Here is a 19,537-nt window from a genome sequence, read left to right as displayed (position 1 = left end):
GTTGATGCTGGTGATCCCACTGTGCTTGTCCTCCTTGACCTAACAGCTGCTTTTGACACCATAGATCATGGCATTCTTCTTGACCACCTTCAGGGGGATGTTGGGATCTCTGGAACCTGTCTCTCCTGGATGTCCTCTTACCTATCCGGATGCATGCAGTCTGTTTTCTATGCTGAATGCAGTGGTGTCGCAAATCCAGTCACTTGTGGTGTCCCCCAAGGATCTGTTCTTGGGCCCTTTCTCTTCAACATCTAACGGTCACCTCATCTGCCAACACAGCCTCATGTTTCACTCCTATGCTGATGACACAAGCTCTACTTAAAACTCAACCCTGGAAGTCCCTCTGCCATGGTCCAGCTCTTGGCTTGCATTCAAGACATCGAGGCCTGGATGTCTGCAATTTTTCTTCAGTTGAACACTAGCAAATCTGAACCCCTTCTAGATCTAAAACTAAACTTAAGAATCTCAATATAGCTGCCCTGAACCTCTGAAACTGTCTGCTGGTACCTTCCCCCACAGTACGAAGCCTTGGTGTACTTACTGACAGCAACCTCTCCTTTGATGCCCACATCTCCTCTGTAATCAAATCTTCCTTCTACCATCTTTAAAACATCTCCAAAGTCCATCCCTACCTTTCCCTCCTGGATGCGGAGATACTTTGTCATGCATTTCTCTCCTTTCGACCAAGGGCGCATAAAATTGAGGGGGCTACACCCCACTTTGGGCAGGCATGCATAAAATACATTCAAATAATTCAGTGTCAGAAGTGGACCAGGGTGAACAGCAAGCATTTAAACAGCAATCTTCAGGAAAGATAGAAGTTACAGGAGAGGAGTCATTATTTGAAGAAGTTAAATAATAATAATAGTAAACTATAAAGAAATCTTCACTGTTAGGTTATGGAGTGTACTGATACGAATGGGAATGGGAGTGTACTGACACGAATGGGAATGAATGTGCAGACAGAGTGTGTGACTAAACTAAAGGTTATTGATTGACGGCAGCTTACATACAGAGTGAGGTAAACAAGGAGAAGGGTTATTACCAGATAAAGTGCAGTGATCATTTGTTCCTGTATTATGGCGTGTCAATAAATATTGCTTGTTAGGGGACAGAAATACCCTATAGATAGCAGCGACCTTTAAACTGTGCGTATCTGCAACTAGCATTTATAATGAAGGACAACTACTTTTACAAAAACCTGTCTACTTCTTCCCAAAAGAAACCATAATAAAAAATTAAAAAGCATGGACCCAGGACTGCATTATCACTGCTGTGCACGAAGTTCTGTGCAGCTGGACGTCTTTGAGATCGGTGCAGTTTGTGTCATTTACAATGTCTGACAATTTCAGACAATAATCCACAGTGGAAATGGCGGTGTGATTTGCCATTAGAGTGGCATTTTTTTTGTGTGTTAACTGTGAACAAGCAGCTTTCTAATATATGAAACATGTCCTTTTTAGGGGTTAGTAAATATAACTTGAACATTATTATTATATTTAGGATTATTGTTTTTCTGTGTTTTTCACCCTATGTTTTCTTCCCCTTTAAGAATTCGATTGAACCCTAAGCCGTTTAGTAGTAAAATTGGTTTAATGTACGTGTGTTGGTGCATGCAAACGAGGATGTAACACTGTATTAAGAGATGAATCTATAATTTAAAAAAGAATAAATGCAGGGCACACTTTATTAGTAACATGTCTATATTATTAACATTAATACAGACTAGTCATTTATTAAAATGTTGTGCTCTTGTTTTAGCGTTCTTCATTCTGCATTTAATGAGAAAGTAAATACTTGGACAATTTAAAAGCCTATTTAGTTGTTTCCCATTAAAACCCCATAAATTAAAGTGATTTTCCACAAATCGTAATTAAAAACAGACACATTTTGCATAATATTGCCCAGTTAGCAATACTGCAGCTGACATACGATGGGCCAGACGGAAGGCTCTTGCAGGCTGGATTTGGCCCACGGGCCGCTAATTGAAGAACGCTGCTCTAGAGCACTGCATACCCCCCACTCAGCCCTTGCATGCACCTAGGGATTAGTCTCAAGGTCAAAAATGGCAAATAGTGGTTTGCAAAAATTGAAGAAATGGTTCTACTTTACACAGGACATACAGGTATTAATTCCATTTTAATATCCACCCCTTTCCTTTATATGATGGGCATTCTGTAGTGATTCATGCATAGTTCCCAAATGCAGTGCCTATACAATTTTTCCTTTCTATTCAGGATAAGAATTATTTTATTCACTGCTGTTATGAATTGTGACCCTGTCGGTGAGATGAAGTTAAAAGCTCTGGATGTTGGCTCTTTTGCATAGTGGTTAAGACACTTGCAATGTGCATGGTCACAGTTCACGAGCAGTCTCTGCCTTGTTACAATAGTAATGCATATTCTGAAAGGAAATGGAAAACATGTAGGATTTGCATTGAATGGATTTATTGCACTTCATCAAACCCAGCAAATCAGGCATTTGTTGTTAGTTTTATTAACAAACTCCCCGATGGACATCAACAGACATACTTACAACATGTGTGTAGTGAAATCATTGTAGAAAAATGTTGACGTTCATATTTCCTACAATAAAACACAGAGGTAGACAAGTTTGTATGTTTTCTAATTGTTAACATGTGTACATTTTACCCCAGCTGTCGAGCATTTTTAAGTTCAACTTATAATTTATTTCATGACATGCTGTGCTCTTAGCCAAGGAGGATTCCAGGTACTAGAGTGTCTTTTTTATTTTATGCCAACTAGAAATTCCTGCAGCTGTTTTGCTGCTGACCTGAGATAAAAGTACTAACAGGTTCCCCATATGGTTTATATTATAAAATAAGATCTGAGATGAGCCGACATACTGTGCTATTGCTTAACTGAGAATTTTTTTATCCTGCTTATGGCTTTGTTTTTGTTTCTCAAATCATTAAAGAAACAGTTTGTTGATTCTAAAAACCATTATTTTACTAGCTCTGTATCACTAAATGGTTTCCTGTGTTTGACAAGCATCCAAGAAATTTTGTGGGATGCAAGTGTCACAGCGTCTGCTCTATAACGTGACAATCAACACTTTCTGCTCATTGTTTAGCAATTTCTCAAGATGACTCATTTCCAACTTTTATCTGCAGATTTCTCTGTATATTTACTTTGAAAGTCTTGATGCTTCATCTCAAAGTGCTTTTACATTATACTTTTTGCATACAGTGAGGGTCGTAGACATAAACAAAATGGCTTCCCATCTCTTTCTATAACTGCAAACATTTCTTTCCAGTCATCTTGTACCTTTCTGCCTTCTACTGCCAAACTGTGATGCTGCTTTCCTTCATCTGCCTTTTTATTTTCATTGCTTTCTGAAGCAACGCAAGGTCATTTCTCTCCACGAACAACAAACTGATTCATTTTTTTCTCGTCTAGACTACTCAACTGCTCTGCTCTAAAAAATTCACGCCATTTTTTTTTAGCATGATGTCACATGGGCTGAGCAGTGTGCTAACTGGGTGCGGGTTGAGGACCACTGGTCTATAATCATCTAGGACCCAGTTTCAAAAAGGACCTTAGCTTTCGAGTTGGTTGCACCCCAATTACAGAAAAGGTTTGTCAATTGTATATGAAAATAGTATGAGTGACAATCATTTTTATCCTGGATGGCGCTCTGTTATCTTTCAACTGGGGAATGTCTACATTTTTGTAAAGCAGCTGCTTTTTTTTCTAAAAATAAAAACAAACTATCCATTAATGTTACAAAACAAGTACGAAACAGTAAAAGTGTGCATAAACATCCTTGGATTCTGTGTTATTTATTTACAGATTACAACATTTATTATGAAAAATATACAATTTAAATAAGAGTGGTGTAAACTTTAAACTGGTGGAGCATCAGTTTCTATTATACTGTGTATATTGTAACGATTTATACTTATTTATATTTATTGTTGCAAGTCAGGTCTACGGAGACTGTCGTTTGTTTGTGTTTGTGTGTGCGTATTTTAAATTCGACACTTTTCACAATGTATCCGAGCATCTTGTTAGCCTTTTTTATAGCTTCCCCACATTGTCTAGATGAAGACATTTCTGAGTCAACAAAAACTCCTAGGTCTTTTTCATAGATTCCTTCTCCAATTTCAGTATCTCCCATACGATATTTATAATGTACATTTTTATTTCCTGCGTGCAGTACCTTACACTTTTCTCTATTAAATGTCTGCCCAGTTCTGAATCTTGTCTAGATCATTTTGAATGACCTTTGCTGCTGCAACAGTGTTTGCCACTCCTCCTATGTTTGTGTTGTCTGAAAATTTAACAAGTTTGCTTACTATACCAGAATCTAAATCATTAATGTAGATTAGGAAGAGCAGAGGACCTAATACTGTTCCCTGTGGTACTCCACTGGTTACCTCATTCCATTTTGAGGTTTCTCCTCTAATCAGTACTTTCTGTTTTCTACATGTTAACCACTCCCTAATCCATGTACATCTGTTTCCTTGAATCCCTACTGCGTTCAGTTTGAGAATTAATCTTTTATGTGGGACTTTGTCAAAAGCTTTCTGGAAATCTAAATAAACCATGTCATATGGCTTGTAATTATCGATCTTGCATCCTCAAAAAAATCAAGCAAGTTAGTTAGACATGATCTCCCTTTTCTAAAACCATGTTGACTGTCTCCCAGGAAACTGTTACCATACAGGTAATTTTTGATCTTATTGTAGTTTCCATAAGTTTGCATATAATAGTAGTCAGGCTTATTGGTCTGTAGCTACCTGGTTCAGTTTTGTTTCCCTTTTTGTGGATCGGTCTTACGTTTGCAGTTTTCCAGTCTGTCGGTACCACCCCTGTGTCAAGCGACTGTTGCATGATCTTGGTTAGCGGTTTGTAAATAACTTCTTTCATTTCTTTGAGTACTATTGGGAGGATCTCATCCGGCCCAGGGGATTTGTTTATTTTAAGAGCTCCTAGTCCCTTTAACACTGCTACCTCGGTTATGCTAAAGTTATTGAAAACTGGATAGAAACAGGTTGACACGTGGGGCATGTTGTCCGTACCCTCCTTTGTAAAAACTTCTGAAAAGTAATAATTTAATATATTTGCTATTTTTTTTCTTCGTCTATGATTTTGCCATTTGTATCTCTTAGACATTTAACCTCCTCTTTGAATGTTCTCTTGCTATTGTAATATTGGAAAAACATTTTGGAATTGGTTTTAGGCCCCTTAGCAATGTTCATTTCTATTTCTCTCTTGGCCTTTCTAACTTCCTTTTTGACTTGCGTTTGCAGGTCCGTGTACTCTTTCTGTGTACTTTGTTTTTGGTCCCTTTTAAACGCTCTGTAAAGTGCTTTTTTTCACTGAATATTTTTTTTAATTGATCTATTAAACCATTTTGGCAATTTGGTTTTACATTTAGATTTGTCTACTTTAGTGATGTAATTGTTTTGCGCCTCTAGTACTACATTTTTGAAGAACAGCCACCCTTTTTCTGTGGATGTTTTCTCTATTTTACTCCAGTCTACTTCTGTTAGTCTTTGTTTCATACCGTCATAGTTTTTCTTTTCTAAAATTGTAAACCTTAGCTTTAGTCATTACTTTTTGGGGTTTTAAAAAGCACTTCTATTCACTCAGACTGTATGTAGGTGGTGTGCCAGAATCAGAAGCCGACACTGTACACAAATGTGGGGAATCAAACACATTCTGATCACCATGGCCTTGGTGAGATTGCTTGCATTCTTGTGGCCCTTTCTCCACTCCCCCATCATGTGCTACAGATGTGGTTGCCAGATGTTCAGCTGATCCTGTAATAATGGAAAATGCCTTGGTTAGTTTAGTAGGTCAAGAGTAATCTTTCAATATTGTATATATGTTTGTTATTGTGACTTTTGAGACTAAATAAAACACAGTACATATAAACCATGTTACAGTAATGCCATTATCTATGTAGATATACACCCCAGCTTCTTAACTAAACGCTTGTTATTACAGATCATTTCTCAAACCGTAAGCTGCTAAACGTTCCAGGTAGATTTATAATTAGAATATAAATCTTTCCCTTCACTTTCAATAAAGGTCTAAGTGGTACATGAAATGAAATAGCCTTCTGATCTCTTGTTTCAATAATAAAAATGCATACCAAAGCATTATTATATAACTGTGTTCAAACTGCTTACCTAAGACATGTGAAGGGCTGCCACTGACGTCTTGACCTCCTACACCTGCGGTGCTATCCTGTGGGATAGTGAGAGCAGCTGCTTCTTCCGTTAGTGTTAAATTGTGTGGTGTTGATGGTCCTCCACCTGTTGCCCTTCTCTCCTTACTTATGGTTGATAATTTAGACTTGGCATGACGTTTAATGTCACTGTATATTTTCCTACAGTCTGACCAAGTCTGTTTCACAGTCGAGGTGGAATTAATTATTGAGACAATCTCCTTCCAAGATAATTACGCCTTTTTAAAACATTGACCATAAAATAGGCAGTATGATTATGTTCCCTCTAAATCCATTTCTGTTTTGCACACAGATGCAGCACTGAATTGACCATTTATATATGAACATGCTTAATCACCATATGAGTTATTAAGTGCCAACCCTCTGAATATGACTGGGAAGACCTAATGTGCAACTAACGATTGTCTTGAAGGGGAAAATAGCAGGACCCAGCAGGTTTGCAAACCCATCACACCTGGGAACCTGATGCACACAAATTTGCCTCTGCCAATAGCTTTGCACTTGCCCAGGGAAAATCACTATACCTGTGCTAATCTGCAAATCAATTTTGCAATACAGCCAAAGCCTACAGTTTATCACATTGGTGTCTTTTGGTTCATTATACTGTAGTATAATGGCTATTCCACTGCCCTATATTCAGGTCTGCCAGATTACAACTTTTACAAAATGCTGCAGTGAGACCCCTAAATTGCATTCATTACATTGGCTCCACATAACATTTTGTATGATTTTAAAATTCTCACTTGGCCAAAGGAAGTTTGTGATACCCCTTCTTATGTCATACCTTCTCAGGCCTTATGAACCCATTCGCTCTCTTCGGTCCTCCAATTGAGGCTCAATGGTTCCTCCCCTTTCTAGGTTGATGTCACATGTTTTCAGCAATTATACACCCAAGAGCACGAGGGACTCAGAGTGCCACCTTGTGTTCAGGAATTGGCAAATTATTTGTATGCAAGACCTTATTGTTTCATGAGTTATTTTAGCTTTTTTAAAACAAACGCTATATATTTTATTTTTTATTTTAGATATTGTTGCTTTGTTTGAGCTGTGTTAAACACTTTGGGATGTCTCAACACAACTTGTGTCATATGAAATTAAATGATGATGCTGACAGTATATAGCTATGGCTATGCATCCCGTCTGTTCGCTTTGTACTGAACTGAATATGGCTTGCTATTTATTTATTGGATGTAATTGATGCATGGCGCTTATCACATCTTACCATTTGCTATAGAGGTTTCCCCTGATGGTTTATAGCTGATTCTGGCTTCATACAGACTCTTAGCAGTTGTTTTATTATAATATATATATATATATATATATATATATATATATATATATATATATATATATATATATATATATATTTTTTAAAAGGTGTTTTAAAGGTCAAGTCAGTCTGTGACCCCGTGTGTATCCACTTAAGTAGGTTTTTATCTGAAGTAGTCACCGATCTGGACATCCACTTTCGACATCGTGGACTGCCGTTATGCGTTGAGTTTAAAGTGGCATCTGATATTGCTGGAAATTCTTCTTAAAGTAAGTTTTCTCTGATGTAAGTTGCCGTTTGTCTTATGTCGGGACCTCTACATTCATAAAATGGGACGGAGGGAGTTAGGCCTCGGTGACTTAGGGTCTCGGACCGCTCGTATCTCCAACCCCATGGTTGCCTCCCACCAGAGTGCCCCCGCCTTCAAATTTTTCCTTACCCCCCACACGGCCGCCCGTCCCTGCCCCCCCGTCTCTCTACCCGATTATTAGCAACCCGCTGCCGCCGGTTAATCTTTAGTCCCTCCTACCGTACTAACCCCGTGACCCCCGAATCATTTGAAAATATATATATAAGTATTTTGGCACAAAACTTTCAAAGCATGTGGTCCTGGAGACTATTTTTGTATATGAAAATGAGTGGTTCCTTTAAAATTCCCTAAATTAAGCATCTGCCAATTTCCACACAGATGTGTTAATCTGTAACAATATTTACGCATTTTATATGAGCATAATAGTCTTAACAATGATCTCTTAAGAACCGGTAAGTGCATCCTTTGTAACATAAGTGTGTGTATTTTTGGCCATTTCTACTGCTAATCTGTGGGAAAATCCTTAAACACCAAGGTGGTCCCTATCTTGGATAAGCTCTGATGTTTTGATTCTTTTTACATTCCTTTTCAATAAGCTTAGTGTGAGATCAGGGTGTTTTATTACTTTAATTAGACAAAGTATCTAAAAACATTATACTAAATAAGACTATTTAATACTAGTGCTTAGAAGATTTTAATTGGGAAAATCTATTATCATTATCTTCACAAAAATGTCAGTAGATATAATATTCATACATTGTTTCCCAGGCAACAGCAAAACAGAGTATGTGCTGTAATAAATGAAGGGGTGATGTAAGTCTAATTTTAGCGGCTGCTAAAAATGCGACGTATGTAAAGAATGGTGTTCACCTGGCGTTCTGCACCCGCTATCAGATTTGTACTTTGCCATTACAATTGCACTGAAATGTATTCAGTTGAAGAAAAGAGCATGGAATTGGGTGAGATCTGTGTACTAAGCGGGCACAAACATTATAATGTGATGTAAAGATTTTGCCTTGCACTTAGGCAATTGCTGCCCCTCCAAAAACTTTACACCTCTTCTTACAAGGTGCAAACCATTGTAGAAGCAAGTAACTAAGAGTTGTATAAAAGCACACACCTGCAGAGACCTGTCATTGGCTTCATGGTGGGTGCTGTGGCACACTACCTTGTAGAGTAGAGACAGGAACACGTTCAGAGAAGGACAATACGAAGAAGACCCTGCATATTCAATCCCAGGGTCACTTTGTTTGGGAAATGCCGGAAGATGTGGTGCTGAAGCATGATCATCTCACCCCATCATCCTAGACCTAATAGCTGAATTGAGGGATGAGCTAGATGAGCTAGACCCCAGCGTCAATCTAGGGACCGCTATCCCTGCACATGTTTAAGTGCTGTGTTCTCTGCACTGTTTAGCCTCTGGTTCCTTTCAGACCCCAGTTGTCTGGAGGGATAGCCCAATTTACCTTTTCCAGAGTGCTAGGCAAATTTCTGGATGTCATGCTAATAAGGGCAGGCAAATACATATCATTTCAAATGGCCGATGCGCTCAATGAGACCCTCATTATTATAATTGTGGATCATTATTTGTGTGTTGAGTAATTTGCATTGCTCTTAAGCTTACATAAGGCGCAGTGCAAAATAATTGCCTGTTTTTTAATGCAATTAGAATTTTGCATCCGCAATTATTTGCACTCTGTCTATACTTACATCTACCCCTAAAGTTTCTTCTGTTTTTCCATTAATGATAGGTAGAAACCTGTGTTTCTCGCTAAATACAAAATGTAACCTATAAAATAAGAAATAACACGAAAAATCATTATAAAACAAACATACAGAGACATTGGTTTGGCTTTATAATGAGAAATTATGGTAACTAAATTATTTTTCAGTGCGTTTGTCAAAATGTTAAAAACATCTGATAATGTTTAATAAAAAATATGTATGTAGTTAAAACATGATGTCTACTATACTATTATTGACATACATCTATTTGAGTTATTTTATGAATGTGTATCTGTAATAAAACAACATTTGTGAAAAATAAAACAAAAAAAATTATAAAAAATAAAAATAATTTAACAGAGTTCTAGTGGTAAGGGGGGAGGTAAGGGGTGCACTGCAGACTCCAGTGTGTGTGTGTGCAGGTTTGTTAGTGATAGGTAAGGGGGGAGGTAGGGGGTACACTGCAGACTCCAATGTGTGTGTGCAGGTTTGTTAGTGATAGGTAAGGGGGGAGGTAAGGGGTGCACTGCAGACTCCAGTGTGTGTGTGCAGGTTTGTTAGTGATAGGTAAGGGGGAGGTAGAGGGTGCACTACAGACTCCAGTGTGTGTGTGCAGGTTTGTTAGTGATAGGTAAGGGGGGAGGTAGGGGGTGCACTGCAGACACCAGTGTCTGTGTGTAGGTTTTATTTGCACTCTGCTTTGACAGGTTCCAGTGAGTGTGCAGGTTTCTACTTTGACAGACTCCGGTTTCAAGGTTCAGGTTCACTTAAATCAAAACGAAGATCATTCATTCAAGATTTCTATATTGCAATTTTTGTATTCAATCTAGATTTAAAATAGATGCCAACACAATTATTTGAATATTCAAAGTGTACATTTTCTTCACTTATTTCAGAAAGTGAAATACATTTAACAATGTAATAACATTTTTATTATCTAAGGTATCTCATTCCGTGAAGTACCAATTTTCATATGGACTGTTGGCTTGAAAGTTTTCACTTGAGTGACACTGCCATCTCGTGGTAAGGTATAATATTTCTGTTTATTCACAAAGCTTTAACCTAATAAAATATGCTTTGTATTTACAAGTGTAACCTCCCATGAGATTATACCCGGCTACAGGGTATACCGATTTCTGATGTCTTCCAGTATCTACCCCCTCCTCCCAGAATCTACCCATTACCGTATGGCTAAGTGTACCAAAGCCATTACAAGGGCAATATTGCATAACCACTTAAATGCTGCAAGGCTAAGCTGAAGGTTACCTTGAGTGACACCATACAGAACCCCATAACAAGTAGCTAGGGCTAAAAAAATGGAGGGAGAAACTCACATCTATATTATGTTGTAAGGGTCAACCCTGAAGCTGCCCTCAACACAAAGCCAGGGTTTTGGTGATCCATGACATTCAGTCGTTAGAACTGTAGGTATGGGGAGTAGCCCAAACCACTGCATTGCAAATGTCAATGACACACGCACCCTGGAACAAAAGGTGGAATGGGCAGTGCTGGAAGGGGCGAGTTGGCTTCATCACAGGCAATCTTGACTGTGTCTTTTATCCATTTAGAGAGCTTCTGCTTAGAAAGCGCTTTACCATGGGCCATCACCCTATAACAGACAAAAAACAGTTCAGACTGTTCTGTCCACATAATACACTAGTGCCCACACAGGGCAGAGTATATGGAGCTGTTGCTCCCTTTCAGACTGGAAATGAGGTGGATGGAAAGCCTCCAATTCCACAGACAGGTTGAGGTAGAATGTCGAGCTAGTTTTCGTCAAAAAAGAAGGATTGGAACAAAAAACGTCACCTTTGTCCTGGCTTCAGCAAAAACTAAGCAGGCTTTCTAAATCGAAAATGCTTGCATCTCACTCACCCACTTAGCACATGTGATTGTAAGCAAGAAAGCCGCTTTGAGCGATAAAAGATCAAGTTCAACTGAATGCAAGTGCTTAAATAGGGACTTCAGGAGTGTATCCAGCACCACATTAAGCCTCCAGAGAATAACAATACCCTTCATAGGCAGCCAAAGCTGCCAAGCTTCTTTGAAGCGCCTGGGGAGACTGAATCCATTTTGACATGGCAAGTGAAATAGCTGCCAGATAGACCTTTAAGGTAGAGGAGGATTTCCCTTCGTCAAACAGGCCCTGCAAAAATTGCAGTATAACTGCTACGGGACAGGTCGTGAGGTAAAAACCTGTACTGTGAATGTGTGGACACTGCTCTGGCATTTTGTAAGGTGTCAATGACCCTATTAAAAAGCCCCAGATGGCTCAAATGCAGCCGTTCAGAGCCGTAGGCTCAATGGATCGGGATGCCACAATGTCCCCCGCACCTGACTGACTAGGTCTCTGCGTTTTGGCAAGCTCCACGGCTGGCCATTCAGGAGCTGCATCAGCGCTAAAAGCCACAGTCTCCTGGGCCAGGAAGGGGTTACTGATAGCACCCTGGCCCGGTCCTGCCTGATTTTCTCCAGACACAGCGGAAGCATGGCGAGCAGTGAGAAGACATATAACAGTTGCCTTGGCCACTGGTGTGTCAAGGCATCTATCGCCAGCAGCCCCGGCTCCTGTTATGAAGAACCAGACGGGACAATGGGTCTTCCTGGGAGGCAATGAGATCTATCTCTGATCTTCCAAACCTCTCCCAAATTAGGCTCACCACCTTGGGGTGAAGCCTCCATTCTGAGGCAGCGACGCTCCCCTTGAGAGGTCCGCAAAAGCTTGCAGGCTACACGGTTGGGACCTGGAGACCCGAGGCCACTCTGGTGGTTTATATAATCCACCACGGTAGTGTTGTCCATCCAGACAACCATGTGTCTTCCCTGAACCTACTGCAAAAAATTCTACAAGCCAGATAAACTGCATGCAGCTCCAAAATATTTATATGGAGACCCTGCGAAGGTGTGACAGGCCCAACTGATGAAGGTAGCCGGTGACGAGTTACTTGTGGGACAAATGAACCAGTTGTCCAGGTAATTGAGCACTCTGATGCCTCCGAGTCTCAATGGTGCCACAATAGCTTCCGCGCACCTTGATAAAGCGGGGAGCAAGAGAGAGGCAAAGTGGCAGTACATGGAACTCGTACGCTGCTCCTTGGAAAGTGAAACGCAGGTACCTCCTGTGCTCTGGTCTTACGGGGATGTAAAAATATGTGTCCTTTATGTCCACCGGGGTGAACCAATCGCCTGGCCTGATCACCACAGCTGTTGCCTATTCAACATCTTGAACCTTCGTCGACTCAGATACAGGTTGACCTGCCTGAGGTTGAGGATTGGTCTGAGGTCACCATCTTGCTTGGGCGCCAGGAAGTACCTGGAGTAGAACCGTTCCATCAAGTGGAGAGGGTATACTGTGTGAATAACCTGCTTTTGTAGAAGAGCTCTGATGGTAAACAACTGCCCAGAGTTTCTACATTTGCCCAAGTGGAGAGACATGGAGTCCGCAGAACTGTGAGACACCCATTTCCCCAGCATGCGTTTTCAAAAACTAGCACTAAACTCACAGAAGCTGCAGCCAGCGAGTGCCTGTTTTGCATGATCTGGCCCCAGACAGGAAGACTACCTGCCGTGTTTATCCTCCACTGGGAGACTGGCCTTGCATATGTCAAACAGCAACGCAGTGTAAAAAACTGCTGCCTCAGTCTACACATACAGCAATGCCGCTGCACAGTAATGTACAGAGTGTACAGTACTATAAAAAACTGTAACAAGCCATTCAAAACTCAAACCAAGTCCTCTGGTACTGGACCAGGGATGGTGGGAACTGGGCCTTAGTGTCGGTACGGTATGGTACTATCAGTATGGTGCGGTACACTTGGTGACTTGCACCGGGTCGGTATGTTACCCTTGGCACAGTACACTCGGTATAGTACACATGCGATGACCGGGTTGGTATGGTACCAGTGAATAACCTCGTTCCCTGTTCGGCAGGTACAGGTTAGGAACAGAGTGGGTTGGTGACCTACAGGTTTGTGTTACTGCAAACCCTTCTGGCAAACCCAAACAGTCTGAATGAATACAAGACTGAGGGAAGCCTGCTGTTAGAGCCCTATCAGCCTTCGTAATGATGCTGCAAGCTGTCACCAGAACGGCATCAGCGAAGTGCTTATCTCGGTCAAGCCCAAGTGTTTCTGTAAAGAAAACTGAAAATACACATACAAGAGAAAAACATTCTCACAGAAAACAGTAATAACAATATTACAATTCAAGTAATAATACATTTGTTTAAAAAAAATAAACTTTGATTTTAACTCCGACCATAGCTAAGCAGCCTGTAAGGAAAGCACAAGTTAGCCGACTCAAGTTGCCTGAACCCTGGGAAGGGGCGACAATAGTTGGCAACAAATTATGTAAAAACTAAACAAAAATATTATCGCATTAATCAGTGTAATACACAATTAGAAGCAGATAAGAAGTAACAAGTGCTCATCTGTCTATGCCTCGTCTAGGTTCAGTCCTGTGAAAGGAAGAAAGGAGGCTGGCATCTGTGCGTGCAGTCGTCTTAGGGCATGACTGTGTCACAGGTGCTGGCATGCAACTTTGGTATAATTTTATTTAGGTTTGCGGACTTCACAAGACAAATACCCTGACGGTAATGGTTACATTTCATACTTGACAGGGAACAAATGCTTCAAGTTTTCAAGATACTTATTATCTTTTGCAAGGGCACCCATTATCATGCCTAATGTGAAGTCACTCAGATCGTTCTGCTTGTTGTTTCTTTGCAGAATAGTTTCACACAAATCTCTCACAGCTAGTTCTAGTGGATAAACGTGCAAACGTTGCAGATTAGAGGGTTTTCCAAGTTTACTTCAATTCTATTTTTGGGTGAGCCCATCAACGTATACATTATTTGAGGTACCGGTACTGGTGCACTTGATGCAGTGACAGTGTGTTAGACCCCGTTTACTAAATTATTTAAGGATTTTTCTGCAGATGAAACAATTCTAAATACAAGAAATTGATGTTGCTCCTTTTGCAGCAGGTCTGCCTAAATCCCTGCAGTATTTTGTTCACGGTACTCCATCTCTCTCCTTCTTATCCTTCAGCATTGCACCAAATTAGCTCTGAGCTCATAATATCATCTGCTCCCCCGGTCCAGACAAAATAGCCATACTCTGCTCTGCTCACATGGTATTAAAAAAAAAAAAAAAATATATATATATATATATATATATATATATATATATATATATATATATATATATATATATATATATATATATTAAAAAATATATTACTGTGTTGTCGATTCTAGATTCTAAAGATGTATGGTGTAGTCTTTCCCTATGGATAAAATTAATCTTCCTTATTATAATATGCATTAGCTTACCCAAGAAAAAAACATAAAAAAACTCCCCAGCTATGACCAGCAAAGAAAAAAAGCTGACATCAAGTGCTCAGAGAAGTTATCTAATTCAATTCAAATACAATTATTATTTTGTTACATTATTATTGATTGGTTATGAAATAAAATAAAGCAAAAGTTAGGACATATCATCTTGCAATTAACAGGTTCCTACCATAGGCACCTAACCCATGGGGCTGAAGGGGCATGTGCCCCCCCCCCCCCCCCCCCAAGGCATAAGAGCTATATAGTTTGCCCCTCCTCTTTTTTCGTGCATTATATATGTTTTATACCTTGCTATGTTTGGCGTTGGTTTGTCTTTAAAAAGTTTAAAATAATATATATATAATGGAAAAGTATTCAGAGGATGGGTCACATTTATAAACAATCACAATAACATCTCTATATGAACATATTGGTTTGACCCAAAGTCTGCACCGTGGCTAACGTTCGCTAACACCGTGAGAAAAAATGTTGTTCTGTGAATGTCAACTCGGCAGGCGGTCAGAAGAGACGACTGCATGTAAAATCAGGCTCGAGTTACATTCCCACAAACATTTTTTTTAAAGCAGTAGTAAATATATAAAAAAGTGACATTTCAAAATCACATAAGCCTGATTTTACTTTAGTGAACAACTTGGCTACAATTGCTTTTTTCAAAAACTTGTAACTTAGTTGTTCTTTCCTGACATTAATGTTTCATAACGAAGAACTCACATTTGTTTAATAATAAACATTTAGGTACATTATGTACCTGAATGACTGTAAACAATGTAGAAATAAATGCTGATGATATAAAGGGAAACTCCGTATTTACCAGTGTGCCTTATGATATACTGAAATATCAGATTTCAGTATATCATTGACTCCATTTGTCAGGGGCAGGTAAATTTCACATACTTGGCGCATCAATTTGAATTATTATTATTTTTTTAAATTTTGATGCCTAAGGATGCAGGAAGTGGAAGTGTTGGCGGTGCGGTCGAGCTCACAACTGCTCTCTTGTTGATGTATGATGTACGTAGAGTTGATCTGCATTGCCTGTAATATTGTCATGAATCAGCTAATTCAACCAATTAGCATTGCTGTGTGACGGCTGGCATTTAGTGATTCAACCAATTAGCACTAAGCATTGCCATGTGAGGGCGGGTGCTTATTGTTTTAACCTATCAGCACCAAGCATTGCCCTGTTATAGCGAGTGTTTACTATCCAAGTTGGTTTCTTACGACAAAACGTGAAAAACTTTCTTTAGCATCCAGCACTACATTTAAAACAAAGCCAAGCAAGGAATATTTTAACTGTTAACATACATGTCAATATATCTATCAATAAACAAGCCATATTATAACTTTTTGTACTTCTTGTTTGTTTAGCACTTCCCTTTAATAAGCTGCATGTTGGAATTACAGGTATAGTATTGTGCAGATATGCCACTAGAACTGGTTCTGCTGTTTGATTCTACTTGTGGTTGTACTTAGTAAATGCTCAGTTAGTAAATATTTTATATTTTATGCTGAAACACCTGTTTAATTTTGTGGGTACACTATTACAGAAACTTTAATTTGAACAAGATTTAACAGTAATAATAAGGTTTACAAAAGCTTCTTTACATTTGCCCCTCCATTATTAAACAAAGTTAGGCTCCCCTGGTTTCCTATTTCAAACTTTTCATATCAAATTAGCTTTATACTGGGCTTGTTTGTATCCAGATATTTCAAAGGGAGCTCAAAGCAACATATGATCACATATGAGTGAGTCTCAACAGGGCTAACAGACCACTCTGTTCTGCATGAACTATGCTTAAGAGTGCAGAAAATATAAAGCGTGTTCACAGCGATGTATTGGGGCATAACCGTAGAACTGTATTAAGGACAATATAGGCTACGTAATAACCTCAGACATGATGTCTCTCGCATTGTTATATGGCACAAATGCAGCTCCACAATCAGGAGACTATATATGTTTCCTTCCATAATTAATTATAAAGTTCAATGCCAATCACATTGAACATAAAAGGAAGAAAAAAAGCTTTAAAAAAAATGTAAACTCTCAAGTCTGCAAAACATAAAAGTGCCTAATGTTGGTTAGAAACTGGAAAATTAATGGTTAATATGCACAGGCATGATGGAAAAATCTGTAAAGTGACTGCATCTGTAATTGTCACTACCTTTTTCTGTGCAAACTCCATGGCCAAACATGCATTTAAGAAAACTAAAAAACCGTGCTCAGTTCTTCTCAGTTGTGAAAGAGTGGGCCGGAAATGTCTGCTCCAGCAACTACTCCGCTCCCCTGCTCCATATACAATTATATACATTATATATATATAAGTCAGACAGAAATAACAGCATACTTGCAACTCCTTGAGTTGAGTTTAATCCCCCTGTACAGCTACCATTAACAATACTTTTATTTAATGTCAACTGAAAGCTCTTCCACAGCCCCGAACAAAAAAGCTTAAATATCCCCTTTACAAAATAAGGCAAGGACATTTGTACATTTCAGATAAAGGATAACAGACCATTTTAATTTCATACATTACTATAAAACTCTCAATGGCAATACATGTAGTACATCTTAAAGAAAATGTTTTGACTTATTTTTCAGTGTTTTTAGGTTTCTTTTAGTATTTCTAAATTCAGCGATATTGATTGTTCAGTAGTTATTGATGTCTTAAAAGACAAGAACAAAGACTTCTAGTCAAAACACTTTGAGCAATTTTCCAGATTTCATTACACTGTATCATTGGTGATGTCAATAAGGGATTCAATCAATCAGTCCCATGGGAAAGTACTAATGGGATTTATTTATCAGTGGTGTTGTTTTGTTTAGAGAACATTAAAATAGACCCCAGTGGGAAAAGTGTCCCAAATAGTTTTAAATTTTTGTTATACATAGTAAATTAACATGTTTGTGTATCAGCACTGCAGCATGGGCCTGATTTATCTAGGTCATTACACCAGAATACAATCTATTTTTTATAAGGAGAATCAAACTGTTAATCTAACAAAACTAACAACACACTTAGGCCTAGAAGTCATTAACCTTCTGAGTTGCAGTTCAAAACTTTGTTAGATTTTGTACTGCAAATGATTATGCAAATTGCAATTTGGTGTAAAAACCTTAATATAACTGGCTATGTATGTTCTCCTTAATAATAAGCTTAATGCACTGAAGTACCAACTCAGTGTTCTTTTGTACATCCTGAGAGTTTGTCCTCATCTCCTGAATCAGCAGCAAAGTCCAGTTGTTCCCACCACGCTACACCTCCTGTAGCAGATTTCCATTCGTCTGAGGGCTTTGTAATTTAGGCATACCCTGGCTCAGGTTTTGAAAATGACATATTTCACTGCAAGGAGACAAATAGGAAAGGGAATGCTCCAGGGAGTCCATTTCATAAATCTTTGTAATTTAACTTTTGGGGGGCAGACTTTTTGTAGAATAGTTAATTTCATTGAAGGCCTCTTTACTGACAGAATAAACATCAGGCTCACCATTCACAATCATTGCTCAGGAATACAGGGCATTGTAATTGTAAAGCAATACCGATTTTAGGCCAATCATAACATTATCAGAATCTGGGATTAAACTGAGGCCCCTATCCCACCTGTTTAAGTGACCCCCAGTCACTCACTTTACTACTTCCCACTTAAATTGCTTTTAAAAATGATATTGCATAATGTGAATAATGTAACATTTACTGATCCACAGCACAATAGGTTCTGGAACCAAGCAACAAAGTCTCTCCAAATTAAAAATGAACGTCTATATGCTCCTGGTCAAGTAAACCAAGTTATGTATAGAGAAAAACACAACGGCTACATTTCCTGTACCTTGATACAACATACACAACTTGTGGGGCTCACAATTAGAAGTATATCAATAACATAGATCGGTATTGTACACGCCATGACTTTCAGAATGATCTTGGTAGCAATTCTAGTTGCCCCTACTGAACCACATCACGGCAAGTTTCTTTTTAAACACAATTGGGGTCAGAGTTTGTTTAGTATATGAAGTGCTCATCCATTACAACACGCCTCATTACAGTGTGGAATTGGTTATAACACGGTAGGGTTGTGGCTCCCATTTGCTCCATAATGCCATTACAGTAGCTCTTTTATACTCATAAGGCGGAACACAAATAACATGGTCTTGTAACTATGGCTCCCCACTGTAGCATTATAAAGAGTGAGCACTGTGTGTGAATAAAAGTCCTATAATTTTAACCACCTGTTACTAAATTTGAGAAAACACAACAGAGGTAAGAAAATGAATTACAAAGCCTCAGTTATCACCCTGCAGAAACCAAAGCCACTCCAACTATAAAAGGAGCTTCTATCTCGTTATCCATAAAAAAGCTGTAAGCCACACACACTCCCCCTAGTCTGTATGATTTAAGTCCTGACACACAACTGATTGTTAAATCATGTTTTTTTTTTTTTTTAATTGAATTTGGTCTAGGGAACATGAATAGGGGCACATATATGGGGTATATTACGTAATTAGCTTAATTACATTTAAAACAGTGTAATCAATTGAGCCAGATTTCTTTTTGCATCATCTGTAAAAGTAACATAAAACAGTTAACTTTCTTTTTATAACATATTGCGTTCATGCAAATATAAATTGTCATTTGGACTTGCCATGAAATTAAAGTTTCTGTTA

This window comes from Polyodon spathula, chromosome 5 (assembly GCF_017654505.1).
Source record: "Polyodon spathula isolate WHYD16114869_AA chromosome 5, ASM1765450v1, whole genome shotgun sequence".
Taxonomy (NCBI): Eukaryota; Metazoa; Chordata; class Actinopteri; order Acipenseriformes; family Polyodontidae; genus Polyodon; species Polyodon spathula.
The sequence above is the reverse complement of the archived record's forward strand: the minus strand, read 5'-3'. Positions refer to the sequence as shown.